This window comes from Aulonocara stuartgranti (assembly GCF_965226115.1).
Source record: "Aulonocara stuartgranti genome assembly, chromosome: 10".
Classification (NCBI taxonomy): domain Eukaryota; kingdom Metazoa; phylum Chordata; class Actinopteri; order Cichliformes; family Cichlidae; genus Aulonocara; species Aulonocara stuartgranti.
In genome coordinates, this window is record NC_138946.1 from 25,244,110 (window position 1) to 25,258,199 (window position 14,090).

The 14,090-nt window shown below is 37.6% G+C and overlaps 1 protein-coding gene across 2 annotated transcripts in view; it reads left to right on the forward strand.

Annotated features, from left to right (window-relative positions):
- Positions 1–14,090, forward strand: part of pcdh1a (protocadherin 1a) — a 174,142-nt gene that overhangs the window by 128,616 nt on the left and 31,436 nt on the right. The window lies entirely within an intron of this gene.

Genomic DNA, 14,090 nt, shown 5'->3' on the forward strand with positions numbered 1-14,090 from the left:
AACAAATTATCGTTGAATTTTAATAAAACTAAAATAATGGTATTTGGAAATAGTAGTTTACTGTATGTACAAATGCTAAGATTCAAATAAATGATGTTGATATTGAAAGAGTCAGTGAAAATACATTTCTGGGGGTAATAATAGATGAAAAACTTAACTGGAGAGCTCACATAAGATATATTCATTTCAAAGTATCAAGAAGCATTGCAATCCTAAAAGAAGGTATTAAATGAGATATTACTTTATATTCTCCACTGTTCACTGGTTTCACTATATTTAAGCTATTGGCAAAGGTCTGGGGCAATAACTATAAAAGTACATTACATTCACTTTTTGCTCTTCAAAAAAAGCAGTTTGAATCATCCACAATGCAGGTTATAGGGATCATACAAACTCAATATTCTTGCAATCTGAAATATTGAAAATTGCTGATCTAATGAGATTTCAAACTCCACAAATTCTGTTCAAAGCAAAAAATAATGAACTACCAATTAATATTCAGAGTAGGTTGTTTGTTTTTTTTGTTTTGTTTTGTTTTTTTGCAAGAGGAGGAAGCTGTAATTTAAGGGGTTTTTATAACTTCAAAGCTGTGAAGGCACATACCAGAAGAAAGCTTTTGTGTTTCTGTGGATGCAGTGAAGCTCTGGAACAGCTTGAAGATGGAGTTAAAGCAGTGTTCAACCATAAAGCAGTTCAAAAAGGGTTATAAAGATATGATCTTCATGAAATATGCAGAAATTCAGTGAATGTCTCTGTTTAGCACATTTTATGATGTGATGTATATATTATATCAGAAATAGGTTCCTTATTATTACTGCATTATATCAGTAAGGAAGCTGACTAAATATTGACCAATGACTTATGACAAAGGATTGGGATTAAATATGTGTGTGCTTCTTCCCACCTTCCTTTTTGATATGTAACTGAATCACAACAGTTGAAGCAATGTTGAAATGTATTAGCTTTATTTTGTAAAGCAATTTTCCATCTTTTTTCTTTGCTAAATGAACTTTGTGTATTTTTTACATAATCAAAATAAATTAACAAACAAACAGTATAAGTACGATAATTAAAAAAAAACATACAGTCTTCAAATGTTTCCACATTTAGAAACCTTTTCAGAGTCATTGGATACAAATTCCAAGAAACACGTTTTCAAGAAAACACCAAGAAAGACAAAACGATTATGCCACCTCTCCTTCCTGCCGTAGCTGGCCAGTTTCCCGAAATAGCGTCTTATCCCTCCAAAGGGCAATACAGAAAAATAGGAAGGAAAACTACCATCTCCAGAACAAAATTAAACAGATTGAAGAAGAGGAACTTCAACTGAAGGAGAAGTGCAGACGAATGGAACCACAAAATAAACACCTGGAAGAAAGACAGCTATACCAGCCCGACATCAAAATTATTAATGAGGGCTGGGGAATAAAGTTTGGTCAAGCCCGAGAGCAGATTGTGTTCCTGATTAAAGAAAACAAGGAAAAGAGTGCTGAACTAAAATAAATGTCCGACTAGCTTCAAGACAGGAAAACTACTATTAAGAAGAAGCAATGGGATCTCCAATACATGGACCATAAGAATAAGGTGCTCCAAGGAAAGCTCGATGACGCTTTGGAAAAAACTAAAGAAATCCTCAAACAGATGGAAGAACAGGACATAAAGCAAAAAGACATGCAGTGCAAGCTCAAAGGCATTTAGGGAAAATACAAAATGCTGAAAGTTTGGATGAAACATGGCGCAAAAATAAAGAACCTTTAAGAGAAAGAGCAACAGCAAGAAAGACTGAAAGAAGAAAAACTTACTCTCCAGGACTTTGAGAGTAAAAAAAATCTAATTTTTCAAGAATTTTGTTGAATTGAAGGACAAAACTACTGAACTGGACGACAAAAAGGAAAAACTGGAAAAACAACGTTCACATATGGAGAAAATGATCAATCAAATGGCGAGAAACAGCTCAGAGCTCATTAAGGGGGTATTATTGTCCGTCAACAATTTGAAGCACGAACATACTGAAATGCAGGCGCAAAAGAAACAACAAGACAAAATACATGAAGACCTGCAGTGTATGCTCCAAAAAATCCAGAGAAGAACTCAGCAGTTAGAAGACATGCACAACGAAGTACAACAGAGAAATGCAGACCTGCACAAGGCAAAGTTAACACAGGAGGCAACATACAAAGAAGTGAAAGAAAAGCTTGAAGAAAAACAAGTAACTTTAGAAGAAGTGGAACAAAGATGCAAGAAACTTGAGAAGCAAGACAGAGAAACAATCAGACAACAAACAAACAAGTTGAAAACTCTCATCCTGGAAAAAAAAAGTACTTCCACTTCCTCCACCTCTGTTCACCCCCAAGCAGTCCCGGCAGTTGACTGCCCCCTCCTGAGCCTGGTTCTGCCCGTTTAAAGGCAATTGTTCCTCCCCACTGTCGCCCAGTGCTTGCTCAGAGGGGATTCTTGGGGGTTTCGCTCCTCTCTCTCCCCTTTTATTTTTTTTTTACCTCTTTTTACCTTGTTCCTCTATTTACTTGTTTAACTTTTTTTCAACTTATCTAACAAAATAATAAACCAACCTTAATTGATCCTTTGAGTATTTTTCATCTAATCTTTACAGGATTTTTACAAAACATTTTCAAACATTCAGACCTGTCTTTTATTTTCTTCTTGAAACCTCATCAATGGTGACCTAAAAACCTTGGAATGGTTTGAAACATTGAAATAGTTTCACCTGAAAGTGGCGAATCTATACGTGCGTTGTCATTTCCTGTTTGCCAGTTGTTTGTAAGTTGCTGTGTCTTGCTTTCACATCCACTTAGTGTCATTGCCTCATTGGAAACTTGATCAATATGGAAAAAGGAATAGACATTGAACTGGAGAGTTATTAATTCACATTTATAACTTGGCAAAACCAAGGTGGAGGAAGAGTGGCCTTGAATATGGAAAAAAAAAAACCCTGAAATTTAATGTGGTGGATAAGATGATGATAGCAATTGAATAAGGTACTGTAATGTATAACAGTTGAAATGTTTAAAGAGTAAAAAAGTAATCATTAGCGTTATATACAGAGCTCCAGGTAGTAGTAGACTGGATAAAGAAAGAGCTCACAAAAAAACTTTCATTTGTGGAGATCTCAATAATCATTTGCTAAACCCCCATGAAATAAAAATCACTGAGGAATTTAGTAACACAATGTACTGTTTGAACCTATTCCCTAACATTACTAGACCTACCAGGATCACATTATTATTGTGCAGCTCTCATAGACACCATTATTACAAATGACATTGTACGTGTGATTAACGACATCAGTGACCATCTCCCAATTTTTACAGTCTACGATAGGAATTACAAGATTAATAAAGTGGACAGTAAATAAGAGCACAGACGAGTAAGAACAGAGGAATGAATAAATGCATTTAAAACATTTTTAATGAAACAGAAGTGGGGTGAAATATATCAGAAACAAGACATTAATGGCACGTATGATGAATTCCTTAGAATATTTATATTATTGTGTAATACAAACCTTCCAAAAAAGCAATATAGTAGGAAACATAAATATATGGACTGTCCATGGATAAGAAAAGGTCTTCAAGTAAAAAGAAAAATGCACTATACAGAGATTTCTTAAGAAAGAGAACTGAAGATGCTGAAATGACATACAAAAGATATAAAAATAAGTTAATAAATATACTAAGCTATAGTAAAAAAGAATACTATAAGGACCAATTAGATAATGTAGAAATAATATTAAAAGATTATGGGAAATACTGAACAGTGTTATAAAACATGGGGGGTCTAGACTGAACAACTATCTGATGTATTTCATTGATAAAATAAAGAATATATTATGGATGTTGTGGCATTTTTTTGTAACTACTGGACCAAATTTAGCAAGAACAATCACTGATCCTGGGTAAGCACAGGAAAAACTGGATACACTGATGAATACACTTATTGAATGTTTCTCACAGCCGTTGATGAAAATGAAGTTTCTGAAATTTGACTTGAAATTGTCAAAAAATGTAAAAAGCTGAAATCTTTGGATTGTAATGATATTGATATGATAGTGGTTAAAATAGACATTGAGACTATTTTAAACCAATTTACATACATCTGTAATTTATCGTTTCAAACTGGTCTATTTCCAGACAGAATTTATTTATTACCAAGATATGCCGAGCTGCAAATAGTGCAGGCATCTATCATTTATCTACTTAAAAGCGATCCCTGCTGCTTACTTTCCCGCATGCTCTCCTGGCTTCCAAGTTAGCCACAATATAGTCACTTTAATACAACAGCTCTTGGCTAAATGCAAAATTAGTGGTCGTTAGAGGAAATTACTCAGGTTGCAAGTGCACTTCAAGAGTGTAGATGTCTGGGTCCAAGAAAACGGACAGTCTTACTGAGCTTAATCACTCAAAGAGAACCTGATTAAAGTTTAAATCTAAATAGTCAGAGCAGTCAGTGTGACCATGAGAACTTCACATGAGGGAAATAAAACAATATGTTTAAGTTATATAACACTTTCTTATGGTGTATTGGATAATAAAACACAAACAATGGACAAATGAATAAAGGCACATTTGAGATCACAAGCTCGTGACTCATTAAACAGATATTTCGAAACAAAAGATTACAATGTGGAAGAAAATTAAATATAAAACATACAAGATTTTGAAAAAAAAATCATGGCAAGCTAGAGCTTCTGGACTCTCTTTACATCTCTACGTTTCACTCTTGTCTTTTCTGCACTGTGCCCTGTGTTTTAACCTGTCCGCTTGTTTTGGGTTTTTCATCCTTTATGAGCATTTTTTTCCCAGTGCATAGTAGCATTTTCCTTGCAAAAGCGCAACACTAAACGCTGCCTTCATTATATTTCCTATTAGCTCAATCATATTACCATATAATATTAGCATATTTAATCTCTGAAGTTTAAGACAATGAGTGTGTCAGACAACACCATCTAAACCCTAAACCAATCAAAATTTTTATCCCGTGCCCTTCCCAATTAAGTTTCAACACTGATCCTTTCTCTGGCTTCCCCAAAGCTAATCCCCCCCGTCTCCAAATCTGACACCAAAGAATATTCCACTTGTGCTTTCCCATTCCATCATCTTATGGCATTATGTCAGAAAAATACTAATTAACCAAATATAATATGCATTATAAACTCGGTCTGTGTGATAGTCAGAACTTGCAGTTCAAAGCTTTGACTGTGATTTTTATATATCAGTATTAACGTTAATATTAAACCCACCCAAAGTTAAAGAAATAGTTTGCCATGTGACTTGAATTACAAATAAAGGGATTGTTTGAATATTTGATTAACCAACATCATACTTAATGTGTTCCTTGAATTCTTCAAAAGGTACTTTTTTTTGTCAGTCCAACTTTTTATGCAGTTGCTTGCTGGTCCTACATTAAAGTAACACATATAGCCCTTTTCCAGTAACACCTACTTGGCTCGTCTCGACTCGGTTTTGGTCATTTTTCATTGGAATCGAGTACCATATAAGTTGCGTGGCAAAGCAACCGAAAGTCTCATAAGGTCATTTTGTATGCGACATAAACGGCACAACAAAGGATTATTTCAAGGCAATGGTATGCCTGCTGCTCAGAGTATAGCTTTATGCACTGGCCATGCCGCACATGAAAAGGAGACCTGATACTGCTATAGTACATGTTCCAGTCTGAGCAGCAATAACCCTCCTAGGAGTGGGCAAAACTCTGCCTGCTGACTGTCTAATGCTCAGCTGAAAGATCTGCTCAACAAAGATGGTACCTTTACTCCTGAAACATAGACAGGAAGGCAGTACCTGTTTGTTACTCCGCTAACATGCCAACATCCTATAATTGTCTTTTGTGTCTGATGACTCGGGATCTCATCTATGCTTTATGCAGATGATGTGGCTCTGCTGGATCCTTTGAGGGATATCTTCCAGCTTGCACTTGGGCCACTCACAGTTGAGCTGATAGGATGAGAATGAGCACCTACAAATCTGACGCTGTGGTTCTCAGCCAGGAAAAGGGTAGAGTGCCCACTTGAGGTCAGGGAGGAGTTAGTGGCCCACTCACAGAAGAGCTTCACATCTAAAGTAGCCAGCTGAGGTGGTACACGCAGTTGATCAGCATGCCCCTGAGCTTCTTCTAGAGTATCTGGGGATCTTGTTCATGAGTGACTGGAAAGTGGAGGGGGAAGATGACTGATGGATTGGTGCAGCATCTACAGTAATGTGGACTCTGTACCAGTCTGCTGTGATGGAGAGAGAGCTGACCCAGCAGCTGTCGATTTACAGGTCGGTCTATGTTCTACCCCTCACGTATGGTAACAAGCTCTGGGTAGTGATTGAAAAAAAAATGAGATTGTGGATATGAGCAGAAATGAGCTTCCTGCGAAGCGTGTCTGGGCTCTCCCTTAGAAATAGGGTGAGGAGCTCAGTCATTTGGGAAGGACTCACAGAAGAACTGCTATGCCTTCACATCCAAAGTAGCCAGTTGAGGTGGTACAGGCAGTTGATCAGAATGCCCCTGGGCTTCTTCTAGGTGAGGTGTTTTGGGCATGTCCTAGGAGATGAGGAGGCCCCGGGGCAAATCCAGGACATACTGGATCTTTGGGCTGGCTAGTTCTGTCTTTATTTCAGTGATTTTATACATAGAAATGATGCAGATTCATTTCATCTGGCCGATTTTATTATTTAAATGATGGTAACGCCATTGCTGTTTTGTGCTAGATACAAGAGTATTCTCTTGAAAAGGAGAGAGGACGAGCTCTACGGGGGTTGTTTAGTACATCATGGTAGCACAAAGCATTCACAAGGTATTGTTGTTTGAATACAGACAGAAAAATCAGCTCTGCCCAGATTTTACCATGTGAGCATCACATTTTCATAACTCCTCAACCATTTTGGTGTATGAGAGAAAATTCAAATAGTGCGCGAAAGATGATTTTTTTTTAAATTTTACATTCAAAATGACAAACTAACTCCAGGCATCCTGTATAGTACCTAGGAGATAAAGGATAAGTAACAATATGGAGCATACTTGGGATGAAAGTTGCAAATTGTATTAAAGACAAGTATAGATTTCAATTGGATAAAATTATCAACCTAATTGTAAAACTGCAAAAAAATAATATTCATGAAAAACCTTTTTTTTTTTTTGCACCAGGCTAGGGACCTGTCCAGTGTGCACCCCACCTCTCACCCTACAGTTGCTGGGATAGGCTCCAGTCCTCCCTGAATTGGAATGAGAAGGAAATTAATGGATGTTAGATAATTAAAAGATTAATAATTCTTAAAGATATTAGGTTTTGCTATTATCATTATTTTTATTATTGCTAGTGGTGGTGGTATTTTGTTATTATGATTACTTCCTACGTTAGTTTAGTCTTGAGGGTCCAGCTGGCAGTTCCTCTGTGTAAAATATATTGGTAAGATGAAGGTTAATATTGAATATAATAGTCAAACGTGCTGGTATTGTACAGTAATATCATTTTATCTGTAACTGTGGCTTAGTGGAAAAGTCAAGTTTAAATTTTTTGGACCATCTTTATGCAGTTTAGGGTCTATGCTCACATAAGAAAGCCCAACACATACACAATGCGTGTATTTATTTATAGACTGCAATAAACCGGCGCAGAGCATCTATACATGTGGCGTGTGGAGAGGAGTTCAACAACTTATTCTCTACTGCTCTCCTCTTCCCGTCAGAACAAATGACTGCACCACCAGAGCAGTCTTAGCATGCACCAGAATTACCAAATGAGTGCAAGCAGGGGCAAGACTTCTGTTCCTAGTTTCACAAGAAAAGATGACTTTTTAAAACTGACTTGTTTATCAGCATTTTGCATCTTTCATGTCGCTAAATGGTTGTAATTAACTTCAAATAAGGTCAGAGATGGAGGGAGGTTTGTATTTGTGTGTATTAATGTTAGCTGTGGCACTTGGACAAGATCATTGCTGGATGATGGCGTGCGGCTGACAGCAGCGAAGCTACCAGAATCAGGTTTGTAGGTTCACTTGAAATGTGTTCAGTAGTAAGAAGTGTTCTTGTAATGGGAAAAAAAAGACATCCATAGCTCATTGTGGGACAGAGAGGCTGACGGAGATCTTTTTATCGAAGGGTGATGCATTCACACCAGCACTCCCACATCCTGTCATATGGAATGGCATGAACAGTCAGATTTGTCATTAGATGTGGCAGCTATATTCACACTTGGTGGGTCCTGCTGCAGTAATACTTGGTTTTACTGTGACAACATTATGGTATTTCAAGGCCAGTGCTCCCATTGAAATGTAATTCTGTGTTGAATTAAAAAAAAGAAAGAAAGAAAAGAAACTACTAGAGAATAGGCAGCAGCACAGACAGTGAAGAATGCAAATCCAGTCTTGCCTATCAAGACCATTACGGTCTATGTGATTGTTTTTTAATGCATTCACTGAGCTTTCTTCCCCCCCTCTCCACTTACAGTATGCGAACAAAAGGACTTCTGGTCTTTAACCACTCCTCACCCCCACCCATACCCTGTCTGATCACTTCATCCTCCACCCAAACCCATGCTGACTCCTCTGCACTCTCCCTCCCCCCCTCCCTGCCTCATGCTTATGTTCTTCCCTCCCCCTCTCTAGCGTGTCCCCTAGTTTTCTGGTAGCTGTGTCTCTTTGATAATCCAAGACTCTTTGAAGACTCCAATTCCACGCTGCTTGCCTCGGAGCTATTGCACCTACAAAAACAACTGTGTGTGTGTGGGTGTGTGTGAGTGTGTGTGTGAAGAGAGACAGAAAGAGAGAGGAAGAGAGCAAGAAAGAGCAGTAGATGGGATGAGAATGGAGGACATAATGGAGGAATAGAAAATAAAAACAGTTCCATATGCATTTGCTTTGCAACTGCTTCTGTCTTTATGGTTTTATGCTTGCTGCATACACTGAGAGGTGCACTTCTTCATTGTCATATTTGTTGGTGCAGCTCATTTTTTCTGTGCCTTCAGAGGCAGCAGCTCATTGATTCCTGCATACACGCCCAAAATGCCAGAGCCAGGATGTACTCACAAACACGGTAACAAAATGAAAATTCTTGGTCCCGCACCAGGAGAGCTCTCCCGGGCTATCAATGATGCACGTTCTGTAGCTAATGGTACACTTAGAATCAGGCGCGCATATACGGCAGGCTTACTGTGAACCACCCCGAACACCACTTCACCAAAATTAGAAGTTTGTCCTGTTGGATCGCAACAGGAAATGACTTTTTCTGCTTCTGTCAGATGCTGCTGAGAGGTAATTAGAGAAAATTAGTTGGCTTTACTTAAAATGCCACAGTGATCAAAATAAATCATTACTAAAACATTTCTCTTCTATCCACTTCCCCCTCCACTTTGTATTACTGTCTTCTCCTCTTACCTTCCGCTAAGTGTGGCTGCTCTCTCTGACTCGTCTCCATTTCTTCATTGTTTCAGTCTCAGTCTTTAGTGCTTCTTTTTCCATCGTAGTCTCCAACCCTCCCTTTTTGTCTCTGTCATTCTGCCTCTCTTTGGCAGAGGAGCTTGCCATTGGGATTTAGAAGAAATTGAATTGAATTATGAAGGAATTTCTCCGCAGTACGATTGGCATCATTTCCTCCACACAATAGAACATCATTCTCATATCTCTCAGTGTGAGGGAATGAAAATAGGCCGTGCACCATTCTTTCTCTCATCCTTTTAAATTGAATTTTTCATATCACAGGGGCACTGAGACATCAGCCGTTTCCTTTAACATGGGCAGAAAACCCATTTCATAATATCAGAGAGACACATAACTGTGATTCAATAGGAAAAGTCTGGCTGCCAGCACCAGTACACACACGATATACCTCAACTCAGGATTGATAAACAGAGCCACATACTGTAGGTTTACTGCAGCTTGAAAAGTTGAGAGTATTCTAGTGGAGTATAGTATTGCTGTTTGGCCTCACAGCCGGTTAAAAGCATGCCACAGTAAGGCAAGGCAAGGCAAGTTTATTTATATAGCACAATTCAACAACAAGGTGATTCAAAGTGCTTTACAGAGACATTAAAAAACAAAAACAATAAAAAGCATGATTTAAAATTGATTAAAAAAACAGTAGATAAAATCAGAACACTAGATAAAATCAGTAGTTAAAATATAAGTTTTGAAATTTAAGCTTAAAAGTGTGGATTTGGTGCTTTATTCAAATGCAGCTGAGAACAGTAAACTAAAGAATGTCCTTGTTTTTTTTCTCCGTCTCTCTTTTTGTGAAACATAGTCCACATTCTTTACCTTCTGAAGTCTCCTATTAAACCAGTTTACTTTTATTACAAGTGCTCCTTCTTGTTCCCTAATTATCTTTCCAAAAGCTATATTTTCCACGTTCGAATTGCACCCGAGATGCTATTAACCAGTAGTGATTGTGTTTAGTTCATTATTATCCCCATTCATGTGTCTTGTTCAAAGTTATGAAACTTGGGCTCTTGTTGTGCTCTGCTTCTCCAAGTGAAATTCTGAATATTCAGCATGTTTTTCTGGCCACAGTGACTCAGCTTGAACAATACCACTGTGTAATAAAAAATTTAAATGAAAACATTTGGCATCAAACTAACTGTGACAAATACAGTGTTAGCCATTGGACTTGGAAGCAATGAAGAGATTGAACTTTTTTGTTTTTTTTAGCATTGTTGCAATGTGGCAGTGAATTGTAGTGGCAAATTTTGATTCTTTTTCTTGCATTTGGCATATCTATTTTCATTGTTCTACACTGATTTAGTACAAGTTGCTGTCATCACTGGGATTAAATGAAAACTTGAGTGATTGTGTTTATCATAAATTCATTTTAAAAAAGACAATAAGGGACTATGAGCCAGACAGGTTTTAGCAAGCTTACAGAGTAGTATAAATAGAGGTAGTAGTCAGATGCAGAATTTTGAAACCACTTTGGTTTCAAATTCAGACTTTGATGTGGCTTATATTAAATGCTAGTCTCAGGCTAAATCTTAAATCTATATTTGGTAGGTTAGGTTAAATGGTGGTTCTAAACTGGCCGTAGGTGTGAATATAGAGTGAATGTTTGCCTGTCACTGAGCCCTGAGACAGACTAGCGATCTGTTCACGGTAAGACTCACTGTGACCCTGAACTGGATAGGTAGAAGAAAATGGATTAATTCCATATTGTATATAGGGCTGTGTGTTATGACCAAAATCTCATATCCCAGTATAAGTCATCCCATATCCCAATAACAATACATCATGACATAGTGCATACACAAGTTTAGAAAATGTGTAAAATAGTGTATTTTTTGTAACATTTTAAATGACATGCTCAAAAAAGAATCATACATGTTCATATGTGATTATTTTTATCTTTTTATTTAGAATGTCAGCTCAAATCATTAATTTAAAATGTTAAAATATTAATTCATAATAAACAAAACAGTTTAAAAAAATGATTACAAGCCCAACATAAATGATTTTTATATAAGCACTCTTTTGTGCTTGTCATTTGTAAAACTCTGTCCATACTCTCTGTCTAATAGTTCTTGTGTAGGTGGTAGAAGAGGTTCGTGGTGTTTGAGCCTGTTGTCATGACTGGCAGAATACAGTTTTCTGGTTTGTATCAGATTTTCACAGTCAAACCACATCCATGCTACAGAGGTAGAACTTCATTTAGGAACGAGCTCCTCGATTTGCCTTGTCTTGTCCGTTTCCTGTTCCGTCTCACCCTCACCAACCATGCTGTTATTCGCGTGTCCATCTGCATCCATGAGGTACCGTGTAAAATTGACATGGCATTTAAATGCTGAAATATATTGTCGTAAACAGTCGTGAGTGCATAATTTGGTCATCCAGTGTATATAGTCCTAACTGTATAAGTTTTGAAGCACATACAATTCAGTCAACAGCTTGATCGCCATATGTTTACTCATAGATGAATGAAAAGACAAATACAAACTTTGGAGGAGATGGGCATTCAAAAATTCAATGTACCTCACCTAAGATTCTTCCAGGAGTTTGCCTAAAAAGTGTCTGAGAGCATGAAGAATTTGCACATCTGCATAAGCACTAGCAGTGATGACCAGGGAAGCCTGGCTGAATGACAGGGCACCTGACAACATGGTGTTGGGTAGCCCTAGGACATCTACAGTAAACTGAGACCTCCAGCACAAGAGCACAGCAGTATTGGGGTCTGTGGTCCCACCAGGGAACAGTAGTGCAAATTAGCAGTAATATTAGAGATGATCTAAAATGCTATCCTTTTTGATAAAGCACAGCTGTACACCACCACAATGTCTTTCTACTCTTCCATTCAAGCTGCAGGCACCTACATTATTATTATTTTATTTCAAAACTAATCCTTGGGACAAACTGTCCACGCTATTCCAATATAACCATTGACGATAACCCATTTGCGTCAGTTGCTATGGAAACGGCATAGGCGTAAATACATTCACAAACTGGTAGTGCCTTTTCCCAATGCAGACACAAAACAGCAGGCCACAAGCTGGGTGAATAATGGAGATGTATTCTCTCACTCTTCACACTGTAGCAATATCTAGTCACAGTGCACAAGTCTTCGATCACGCCAGAAAACCTTAGTGACAGTCCGCACCGAGCTAGCAGTTCTCTGGGTGTGACGTCACTGCTGTCTGTCAAATACAAAGTGATGTAAAGGATCATTTGAAAGCCAGTTTTTAAATCAGATAGCAACCCGCTCGGGAATTTGGATTAAATCTGATTTGAAAAATGAAATATTTGTTCTGATATCTCAGTCTGCCAAAAATTTAATATGGGCTGCCAGTTTAAACATAACCTAAAATGCACTCTTGAGTTCAGACCAGCAGGCTTCTCTTCCCTTAACCTCACACTCAAGATTTAACTCACATAAATCATCACTTGTGATTATCTGCGCCAGACTATTTCACTCCTTATCAGTTCGAACGTAACCAGTTCTTGTTTCAGGCAAGACATCACATAATGTTGTGTTATTCCGTTGATTTGATATTTTGATGTATTTAGATGAAAGTCTGGTCCTTGCAATTCAACTTAATAGATTTGTCCCCACTGTGTTATATGTTTGCTTCTACAAACCAATGAAAGGGTGAGATAAAGAGAAGGTGCAGTCCTCATTAATTTTTTTAAATTAGTTGAATAGATAGTAAATTAAAATAAGTAGTTCCAGCTTGCATAACAACTTCAGATGCAAGCACATAAAAAGTCTTTCGAAAATAGCCTTTTTTTTCCTTTTCTGTGACAATCCTTATTTATTTGCCACTTTGTCACACATTTTTTCAAAATATTTAGATGGTAAAAGTTCAAATCACATGACCATTCTAGCATTCATTCAGTTCAATTCAGTTTTATTTATATAGCTTCAGATCACAAGAGCAATCACCTCAAGGCACTTTATATCGTAAGGTAAAGATCCTACAATATCACAGAAAAAGCCCCAATAATCAGATGGAAGGAAAAACTCCATATTTTGTCAAGGGACTCACAGTTATTCACAGTCACAGTCAGTTTACCTGTGGACAATTCCCTGGCTTTTATTTTGAAAGTTCATTTGCTGCTAATGAGACAGCTCATGTCTGTTTTGTGGTTTCCTGCCATTTAGCTCACTGTTGCTCATATTTAGTAGCAACTCCATGCAGAGAAGAACAAGGAGTGCAGTTTTCAGCTATAGTCCAAGGCCTTACAGTCAGGTCATATATGCACTGAAAAGGCTATTAATCTGTTATGTGTTTATCACAAAGCACTTGGTTATTATGGTATTTGCAAAGGAGCACTGTATGAATGTATAATTAAATAGCCTATTTAAGAAAGCACACGGCAGCCTGCTCTCACAAGAGTGGAACATGGTCATGTCAGCAAACTGTAAAGAAATGAAGAAATAACATCATCATCTTACTAGTAATCAGCATGTACGTTCAGCTAAAACTCATTCAGTTATAACCATGTTTAGCTCGAAATTGTTCTGTGACAGCCTGACTAAGAATGCCGGGGGGAGGGGGGCAGTTAAGCAGTGGACAATTGCTGTTTATGTAAAAATGTATCTTGGTCCTCTTATAAAGACAGAATCATGCAATATCTTTCCATCTGCTTTGG